At 40.0% G+C, this 10,529-nt stretch overlaps 1 protein-coding gene across 1 annotated transcript in view; it reads right to left on the reverse strand.

The window, feature by feature from the left end:
- Window positions 1–10,529, reverse strand: part of LOC119428108 (plexin-B2) — a 186,296-nt gene that overhangs the window by 157,844 nt on the left and 17,923 nt on the right. The gene's annotated exons all lie outside the window — the stretch shown is intronic.

Raw genomic sequence — 10,529 nt, forward strand, 5'->3', positions numbered from 1 at the left:
CAATATATCGGTAGGGTCAATATATCGGTAGGGTCAATATATCGGTATGGTCAATATATCGGTAGGGCCGATATTTTAGGCCGATTTAGGCGTTTGGAGACATATCGGTATCTGTGATAATTGTCCCATTATACACAGAAATAAACACTGAGAACAAGCCGTGTCCTTACTTGCAAATGGTGTGATTGTACAATGTATCCAGCAAAGGGCGCATGAAGATTTCTAAGTCATGGCCGTTCACTTTAACTTTCAGCGCAGCCGAAGCAGCGAGCTGTGTTGCATATTTTGCTGAAAATAGCATGATGTTTATTGCAATCGATCTGTAAAATAAAAATCAACAATAATAAATTCTCTCTAATCCTCCAACCCGCTTGTCACTAGCTACGTCTCTCTCAAGTTAGCAAGCTAACATTTAGATAACCGGGCATAGGCTATTGCCTTACAAAACTTTATCCAGAACAATAAATCTACCGTAGAGGTAAAATATAATCAGTGTTTGTAACGTTGTCTTTGTTGTCCTCGGGTTTAAAAAACAGTTTTTAAACAGGTTTAAACGTAGCTGTTTACGTAGATTCTCGGGGTGAACAAAGCTTAAAGATTTTCAGCCAGTATATCAGTTATCAGCATCAACCTTCTCCCAATATCGGTGATAGCCAAAAAAATTTATCGGTTGGGCTAACAAACTATATTCACTAATTTAATTCATCCTCCTTGATTTAGCGTAAGACAGACTGTTACTGCAGCCCCGCTGAAATAAAAAGTATTTCACTTCCCCAATACAATTTTTCTATCATTCAGCAGTGATTTAAGCTTCTATAGTCACTCTTTTACAAAACAGGATGAAAGGCCTTAAAAAAAAAAAGTCCTGAACATTTCAATGGCATGCTAACAGTTAGCCAGATGAGAAGCAGACTTCAGCAGGTTAAAGTTACTTTAGCTGTTTAAAAGTGGTATTTTTGTCACACATACAAGTTCATGCTTCTTAGTGTTTTTCATAATTTATATGCAGTCTCAACAGGAACTAGACTTTTTGTACCTGCTTACACAACCTAATAGGAGTTTTAGAAAACTACACAACAAAAAAGTAAATTTTACCACAACACTGAACGTTAAATTAATATAGTGCGCTATGAATTCAACTTTTAGTAACTTTAAAGAGTCAAACTGTTGGAGACGTTCAAAGACACTGAACCACGTTTCATTGAGCTTTTGTTGATCCAGACTTTCATAAAATGACAAAATGTCAAAATAAATGTACGACTCGTATAAACTACAGGTGAACTCGTTTAAAATTATTCTTTTACCTGCGTCTAAAATCTGTTCCGTCATGGCTGAGTCGTGCTGCAACAACTCGTTCTTCTCACGTGTTTTAAAGTTGGAGGTGAAACAAAAACCCCTGAAAAAAATCCATGAAGTGAAAACACACCCCATCTCATGAGGCTGACTGGTAACCAGTACACCAGCACCCCGTGGGTCAGATTGATCCACGAGAAAACAGTCATCAGTTGTGAGTTTGTCCACGTCCTTGAGAAGTAACCCTGAAACAAGTGTTTGGCGCCGCAGTCCTCCCTGTTTGCCAGCTTCCCTTTGCCCCGCCGCATTAATGAGGTGCGCCTCCCGCGGCGTCACGCACGCCGCTCGCCGTCTACACCCTCCCAGAGGCGCCGATCACTCACACATTTCCATTTCAAAACCAGTAACATTCACAGGACCTTGAAGTCCAAGCAGCTGTGCGGACCCCTGACTGGCTCAGAGTCTGTGCTCGTCTCATTATTTTCACGCCGATCGCTTCTAATTTGGCTAAATGTTGTTTTTGGACTCGTGGAAGGTTTTCAGAACGCATCAGTCCAGTCCTTGTGCCTAAAGACGTTCGTTTCAGATCTGCTAGAGCGGTTTTTCTTTGATTTACTTTGTCCTTTAATTATCCACGTTCCCAAAATATTTCTTGCTGAACAACCAAATCCCAAAGAAATAAAATGACTTAATAGTTTAAAACAAGAAAAACTCTCGGTAAATACAGAGATGGAGTGATTGAGACTTGTGCTGCAGACAGAACATTAGTCTTCCTGACCGTGGACGCAAAAATGGAGACAAATGGACCATCTGTATCAAGAACCTTGTAAAATAAATAAATAAATAAAATAAAGCCCCAAAGAAGTGTTGATTTTAATAAATGATGCTGCAGTAAAAGCTTCCTGACTACACATCGTGCTCTGTGTGAACTTCGATACAGGTTTATATCCAATTATTGTTTATTTTGAATTAATATCACACATTTTTGAACAGTTTAAAAACTTTGGAAACTGTAAGATTACACAAAGTAACTGTAGTTTTCTGATTATAGAGCCTGCCTGCAATGTGAACTTACATGGACTATAGGTACAAAACAAAAGGATTAGAGTTGGACCGTTCAATATTAAAACCAATAGTTTAAAGTACTAGAGCCCTTTCATAAATTGTATGTCTAAATTAAAAACGCCACCAAAACGTCTGAGATAGTTTAAAAACGGTGCAGAATCAACTAATTTTCCATCCATTATTTTCATGAGCCAAGACAGCGCTGCAGAAAAAGTAGAGCGGAGTTGGTACGGAAGCCCGAACGTCCAAAAACAGTTATATTTTACCAGGAGCAGTGTGAGTAATGTTGGCTGCACAATATACAACAAAATAATAATAATAATAAAAGAGATGCTTGAACGAAATGCAATCGAATAATAGCTTAATTTTTTTATTACAGTTGCCACTTTAGATGAAACTTTAGTGTTTTTTAACCAGCCCACCCTTATAATCAGAGGATGGGCATCAAAAACTGAATTATTGTGAAGTCTACCCCATTCAAAATGGCCGCCATGGTTAAGTAACCCAAAATCCAAAAATTAGTACGACTGATAATTTTGCAGATATTGGGCTAAATTTTGGTGAGGTAGTAGTTGAGATTTATTCCCAACACTGTTTTTAAAAGTCTCTTTACTCACTGTAGTCAACCCTCTTCGTCTGTTAGCAAAATATCTCATGAACCACTTGAGGGATTTTAATTAAACTTCGAAAGTAAAACGTCTACAGCCGAGTAACTTTGGAAGTCAACCCATTCAAGATGGCCACCACAGCCGACTGACTTTAGGAAAGTGGGTGTAACGCAGCCAGACTTTCATCTATTGAGTTAAAGCTTGGAGTGGTAGTAGCTGAGAGTCCTCGTCATCATTAACTCTGAGCACAGATTGTGCGTGACGTCATTCACAGAGTTGGACCAAAACGGCGGTAACGCTGACACGAAAGGTGGCGGGCGGTACGCATGCCTCTCTTCAAGTGATGCCATCAGCCTTTAATAATATATTTAGTTTATGTTCTTGTATTAAAACAATAAAAACCTTTAAAATTATAAATCGGCTGAGGAGTCTTAAGACACCGATCAGCCCAACTTAGTTTAAAGTTAAATAAATAAAAGCCATTCTTCCACACCTTCAAGCTCAGAACCAGCATGTTTCTTTTTGTATTTTTAATGCAGCTTTGATTAAAGCTCAGAGTTGTTGATTGATTGTTTACTTCTTGCACATCTGGCCCCACAGATGCAGGAAGTGCTGCTTTTCTTCTGCACACAGCGGCGCGGTGACGCCTGGGTCTCATCAGGCTGTCGCTGACCCTTTCATCCCAACGCCGACATGACCGCAGCGTCCTCGCATTCCTTCATAATCAGACCCTCAGCCGGGAAGCGTAAACACCCGCTGCATATCTGAGCGTTTATCGCCTTTTCACTGTCCGTCCCTCCCCCTCTGCTTCACGTTAAAGACCAGAACACTTATCAGAGCAGACCTGGAACAGGCTTCGCTAATTTGACGGGTAAACGTCGCTAATGGTGTTCTTTGTCTCAATTAAAGCAACGGTTTTTAATGCAAGGCTCCTTCACTTCCTGGTTCCGAGCAGGTTTTCTTTATTAGACGGGAGGAGACGGGCCTGTCGGTCTTCCTCTGAACACGGGGAGGGGGGAACAAAGTTCACATGAAACAGGGAGGAGAGAAAATGTAAAACATGAGCACGAGGAAACGAGACGTGAGGGATGACCTCACAGGGTTTTACTGCAACGTGCACTCGTTTAAAAAAACAAAAACAAACCTGAACCTTTCTTCCAGACAAACAGGAAATACCATCTGAACGGGAGGAATGGCAACAGGAAATAGCAGGACTTGCTCATGGAAACAAACGTTTTCTGTAAACTTCCAAACTGTCAGCGAAGAAACTCAACAGACTCGAGACAGACGACGCAGCTTTCACTGGATGAAGACGAACAGGGAAGACGTGTCGTTTCCTTAGAGGCAATGTTCAATTAAAAAAGTAAAAATGATCCGATTGGATTCAAAATCAAAGTATTTCACAGGTATTTTCCACCAACAGGGCAACAGTTGCTCACAAAAGTTGATTTAAGATTGTTCTGAGGGTTATTAGGTTTTTTTTAAACGCTGACAATAGTTCGATAAACAAAAAGTCTTAACGTCAAACCGTTTAACCCTCCTGCTGCCTTTGGACCAAAACGACCCGCGAGGCCTCGGTCAGGGGGACGTTACTCAAGACTTCAAAGTTCATGCCCAGGTAAAAATCCAACAATGTTCAGTCAGGTCATTTTTCAAGACCCGTTAAAAACTAGGCCTGTCACGATAAACAACAAATCAATGAATCGCATGATAAATGAAAATTACCAACCTCATTTTCATTTATCGGCTTTATCGTTTCTTCGTGTCTCTTTCTTTCTACTGAAGACACTGGACGACAAAAGGCTCAACTCCGGTGCTCTTCACTGACTCCTCCCTTTCTCTTTTCTCTTTAAAATCAATTTTAACGATCCAAAATCGCAGCTAAGCTACGAGCTAAGCTAACAGGCCGACCTTGGGGAAAAAACCTCCGTCTTGTCGAAGCTCCAAAAATTCACAGTTGAAACCGGTGCCTTCGTCTAAAATGTTGTTTTTCTCTGCAAAAAAAAGCTGAGAAGTTGTTTATTGAGTTTTTATTAAAAGCTTTGTGTGAAAAATGCTAAAGAGCTCAAACCACACCGAGCGTCCACCATTTTGAGAACCAGAGAGACAGCCCATGTCACGTCAAGGGGCCGCCCTCCCATTTTTCTTACAGACACACTGCTCGCTCCCTCACTATCCATCCTTCGGTTCAAACCGTCTTATACTGCCATCCAGTGGTTGAAAAAGGTGCTACACACAAAAATTAACCAACATTTCTTCTTAAATTTGACATTAATTACCAATTATTGTCAAATTTCAAACAATATTATCGTTTATTGCAATAATTTCTGAGACAATTAATCGCCCAGCAACATTTGTTATCCAGACAGGCCTATTAAAAACCTTCCGTCCATCGTACGGTCTCTGAAGCCTTTCTAGTGGTGCCGACTCTTTTTAAAGATCTTAAATGTTTCTATTAGCTACATGCTAAAGTTTGGTGCAAATACCTCGCATGTCATGGTGCTCAGAGTAAGTGATGGGGATGACTCAGAGCTACTACCACACCAAATCTTAGCTCAGTATCCATAAAGACACCAGAGTTATGCTGATTTTTGAGTTTGTCGAAGTCAGTTGGCTGTGGCGGCCATCTTGAATCAGTTGTAGATGCATTACTTTGCGAGTTTCATTAAAACCAGTCCACTGGTTTATGATATATTTTGCCAAGTCTATAGACAAAATGTTCAACTTGTGTCCTTCTCAGGTCTTTGTTTTGGTTTCAGTTCATTCCTGTAGCCTAATCCTAACTTCGTTCATCCTTTAGCCCTAAAACTAACCCAACAATGACGTTCCGTCACGTTTTAGTCTCCGTAAGGACAGCTGGTCCAGACCAGGCAGGTGTGATTGTACCAGAAAAAGGTCATTAAAAGGCTGCAAACGCCAAAACATCTGAGACCCCGGCGTTTAAATTAGGGAATTATTACAGAATTAGAGAGAAGTTTCTTTTTGTTTGCTGCTTCAAATCCAACCCTAATCCTTCAGATGTGGAGCGGATGTTTGTCCGGTCGAGCTCAAATATAAACCAAGTTTTCCACCCTGAACCAGGACTTTTACTCAAACAGAGCCCAACTCGGGCTGACAGCATGTACGTAAAGCAGTTCTACACGGAGAGAGCCGGAGCGCCGGCGTCCTGACCTTCCCACGACCTCCAGCTCCATTTTTCGTTCTGCGAGGAATTCCCACCGAGATTCAAAAATACGCACAATCACGCACTGCAAAACCGTCCAGAAAGAAAAACTACATGTAGAGTCCAAAGTTCCTGATGCAACACCGAACCGGGTATTGGTCAGAAAGTCCAGAGTGGATCAGAACAACCCAACATCTGGTTTCACTTATTGTCACTAAAACTGGAGCGTCTTCTTGTTTCTCTGAACAGGAAAAACAAATGACTCTTTTTACTATTTCCTGGGATTTAAAACTCCAAGAAAACACAGACCTGTCCTGAGGAAAACATGGATTTATTATCTGCCATGTCACGAATGTCGAGTTGAAACGCTGAAGAACGAAGCGTCAACTTCAGACTTTTAGCTGCTCTTTCTTTTGTTTGTTTAGCTCCTCGTCAAATAAAAGCTGAACGCAAACAGTCTGAAGCTCCGTGGATCAAGCATCGTTCACATACCATCTTTAGAGGAAATGTAAAACTTTAACGTTCAGATTTAGACGTTCAAACAAAAGTTTCAACCGTTTTTTAACTTTTTTTAATTTACGTTCCAAATTCAGAGCCTTATTTGGGAAAAACAGTATCTCAAGTAGGACTGGACAATAACTCGATATCGATATATATCACAATATAATTTTATTCAATAACGCTGATATGGATTTTATATCGTTTATATCGATATCGTAATTTTATCGTTGGACCAAAATTAAGAAATATATCGCGATAAAAGCTGGACATATCGTCCAGCCCTAATCTAAAGTTTATTTTAGTGCAATGGTTTAGCAGATAAAAGGTTTAAATACAATTAAATATTGGTAAAAACTAAAGTTTAAAGGTGTTACTTTGTTAGATTTTATTTTTTTATTAAACATTTTGAACAACTTTTCTATAAAATAGTTTTGATTAAGTTCAAAAACTTTGATATTTTTCCATTTGTATTTATTCATCTATTTATTTATGTATTTAAAGAATAAATTAAATAAAGTTTTATACTATTTTTCTTTGTCGCTCCATTTTATTAACTTTTTAAGTTTGTTTTAAATTTTATTACTTTTTTTATTAACGCTGTTTTCTAAACCGTTTTGTTTTTAGTTTTGAACTTTTTTTGGGGCTTCCATACGAACAAGAAATACTTTTAGTTTTTTATCCAAAGCTTTAATTTTGTTATATTTATTTTTTTAAGTCGTTTAATTTAATTTTATTAATATTTTTGCACATTTTAATTGTTTTTCAGTGTTTTATGTCATATTTTTAGTTATTTTCTCTTGTTTCAAGGTAAAGTTTTGTTCAGTTTCTTTTTCTTTTCTTGACAAACTGTTTTGTTGACGCAGAAAAACTACAAAAACCACAAAGCATTTCCTCCCCCCCAAGTGTTTCAGATTAAAAGCCCTCAGATTTTATGAGTCACCCTCTAAAGCCGCTACAAGACTTTTGATTTGACACATCTGGAAGAGTTGCTGAGGTTATAATTAATTCCTGCAACGCTGCATTTATTTGGCACAGATAATAAAGAAATAAAAACAAAAACCTGTTTCTGTTGTGAAACATTTCCAGGAAAAACTAAAGACGACCGAGGACAAAGAACGTTGGAGCTGAAACACAAACCCTCGCTGTAAAATCACACACACTTCCTGACTGAACGACGGCCAAAACGCAGCCAAGTGGCCGTTTTTAAAGGCGTCCACGTGATCCTGAGGAGTCTCAGACCAGAAGCAGGATCTCTGCAGGGGGCGAGGTCACGTCCAGAACCAAAACTGAAACCAGCAAATGATCTGAGAGAAAATAAACTGCTTTATGACTCAGGCTCAACTCATTAAGAGCCAGAAAAATTAAATAAAAGCATTCCTGCCATAGCTACGGTAGTTCCATCCAAGATGACGGTTTGTTTTTTTAAAGACCTGTAAGTCTGAGCTGCACTTTGCTCCACTTCCATCAGTCACCGGACAGAAAAACGCAGCTTTCAGCACAGATGACGATGACTCACAGGCCTGTTTGGAAGTAGACTCGTCTAAAAATAAAATATAAAACTGTGGCAACTGGAAACAAACGAGTGAGGAACCGATTCACCTCGAGGCCACCGAGCTCGGCTTGGTCAGACACACGAGTGAAAGAGGCGGCGGCTTGGAGCGGAGCGACAAATAACGAGTTCAAGTGAAAGAAGAAACGTTGAAACGCGGCACGGAGCGGTGAAAAACGTGCGCTCCTGTAATGAGCAGAGCCGGTTCGTGATTACCATCGGGGCGTGACTGCACGACCAACACAAGTAGTAACCGTTGTGACAAATAACCTGAGAATTAAAGAGAGCAGAAGAGAGGAATCATGTTGAGACGGACGGTGGTTCGGGGTGGACACAAAGCAGCCGTGAGAAAACGTGCACGTCAACGTGTACGGACGCGTCTCAAAACATTAGAATATGGTGAAAGTTGTTCTTCTCAATCACTTGAGAAAGTGAAACTCATACTTTACATAGATTAATTACACAGAGTGAAATATGTGAAGCCTTTATTTCTTGTAGTTTTGATCATTATTTCTTACAAATGATGAGAAACAAGAACTCGGAGCGTCAGAGAATGAGAATATTGTGACGAGGTTGAATACTGTAAACTCCTGGTGTCACGCCCTGATCAGCTGATTAACTCCGAGACATGAGATAAAACATGTCTCATTCCTCGAGTCCAGCCACTCCTGAACCCGAGACAACATCAGAAGCGTCTTACCTGCTGAGGACACAAAGAACTGGACTGTTGCTCAGAGGTTCAACGTCCTCTTTTCACATGAAAGTAAATGTTCGTCTCATTTCTTTAGTAGGAGAGAGATTCAGAATAGAATTCAACATCTTACTTCTAACCTACAAAGCTCTCAACAACCTAGCTCCATCTTATATTACAGATCTTATTGTTCCATATTTTCCTAACAGAGCACTTCGCTCTCAGACTGCAGGTTTACTTGTGGTTCCTAGTTACCAAAACCAGAACGGGAGGCAGAGTTTTCAGTTCTCAGGCGTGGAACCAACTTCCGGTTTCTGTCTGTGACGCGGACACATTGTCCAGTTTGAAGACTTTCCTTTTTGATAAATCCTAGTTAGGGTTGGCTTTGGTTTCCTGAGCTATCCTTTAATTTTGTTGCTATAGGCTTAGACTTCTGGAGAACAGATTAACCTCATTTCATCACATAAATCGTTACAAATTAATAGTTTGTACTCGTTTGCATCTTAATGTGTTTCTCATCTTTCCTCCTAGTGAGGGACTTGCTCGCCTCCGTTCTGTTTCTCCTTCCAGTTCCTTTCAAACCCAGCCGGCCGAAGCAGATGGCCACTTGTCCTGAGCCTGATTCTACTGGAGGTTTGGGGGGAGTCTTTCCTTCCCACTGTTGCCTCTGTGCTAGCTCAGGATGGGGAAGTGACAAAATGAAGACTCAACATGTCTACTGGCTTCCCTCCTTCCTTAGATAGAAAACTTTTTCTAATTGGCATTAATAATGTATCTGAATGTTTCTGTTCAGCTCCCTGAGATGACTTCTGGTGGGACTTGTATATGAATTAACTGAACTGAATTGAATTTCTGGAGTCTGGAGGAAGAGTGGAGAGGTCCAGAATCCACGTTGTTGAAGTCCAGAGTGAAGTTTCCACAGTCAGTGATGGTTTGGGTTAGGACTGGGCGATAGAGATAATTTCATGATATCGAATGAGACTATATCGATATAAAATGATAGTCTCATATCATATAGTTATAACTATACTTGAACATCAGTCAGTTTTTCTCCCATTCTGCACCTTCACCTGCTCCCCCCGCCTCCTGCTGCTGCAGCTCCCAGTGAACAAACTAGATGCATATGCAGATATCAGACGCACAGCGGAGACTCTCTGGAGACATGGATGTAAATTCCTGATAGGTGTGGAAATGTCTGGGTGGCTGCTACAAAGCAGAGGTTTGGTGTTCTCCAGTAAATTAACTGGTTTAGAGCAACAAGGTATGAAGTTGATTTCTCATTATAGAACACGGAGACAAATATCCAGTTTAGGATGATACATTTGCCGTGTTTCTTCTGGTATTTACACACAGCAGTAACCAGTAAAGAGCAAACAGAAACTCAAACAACAAGGCTTCATCGGTGTCAGGAGAGAAAACTCAGCCATGGTGCATTCAAGAGCATAGGAACCATGAAATTCAGAAACGAGCCATAACCAAACAGAACCGAGCTCAGTAAACAACACAACACAACACAACACAACACAACAACGTGGGCTTTCCAACAGCTTTGTTAATAAAAGGTTAATAAAGGTTAATAAGGGTTAATAAGGGTTAATAAATGTTAATAAATGTTAATAAAGGTTAATAAAGGTTAATAAGGGTTAATAAAGGTTAATA

This window comes from Nematolebias whitei, chromosome 22 (assembly GCF_014905685.2).
Source record: "Nematolebias whitei isolate Nwh7 chromosome 22, NemWhi1, whole genome shotgun sequence".
Classification (NCBI taxonomy): domain Eukaryota; kingdom Metazoa; phylum Chordata; class Actinopteri; order Cyprinodontiformes; family Rivulidae; genus Nematolebias; species Nematolebias whitei.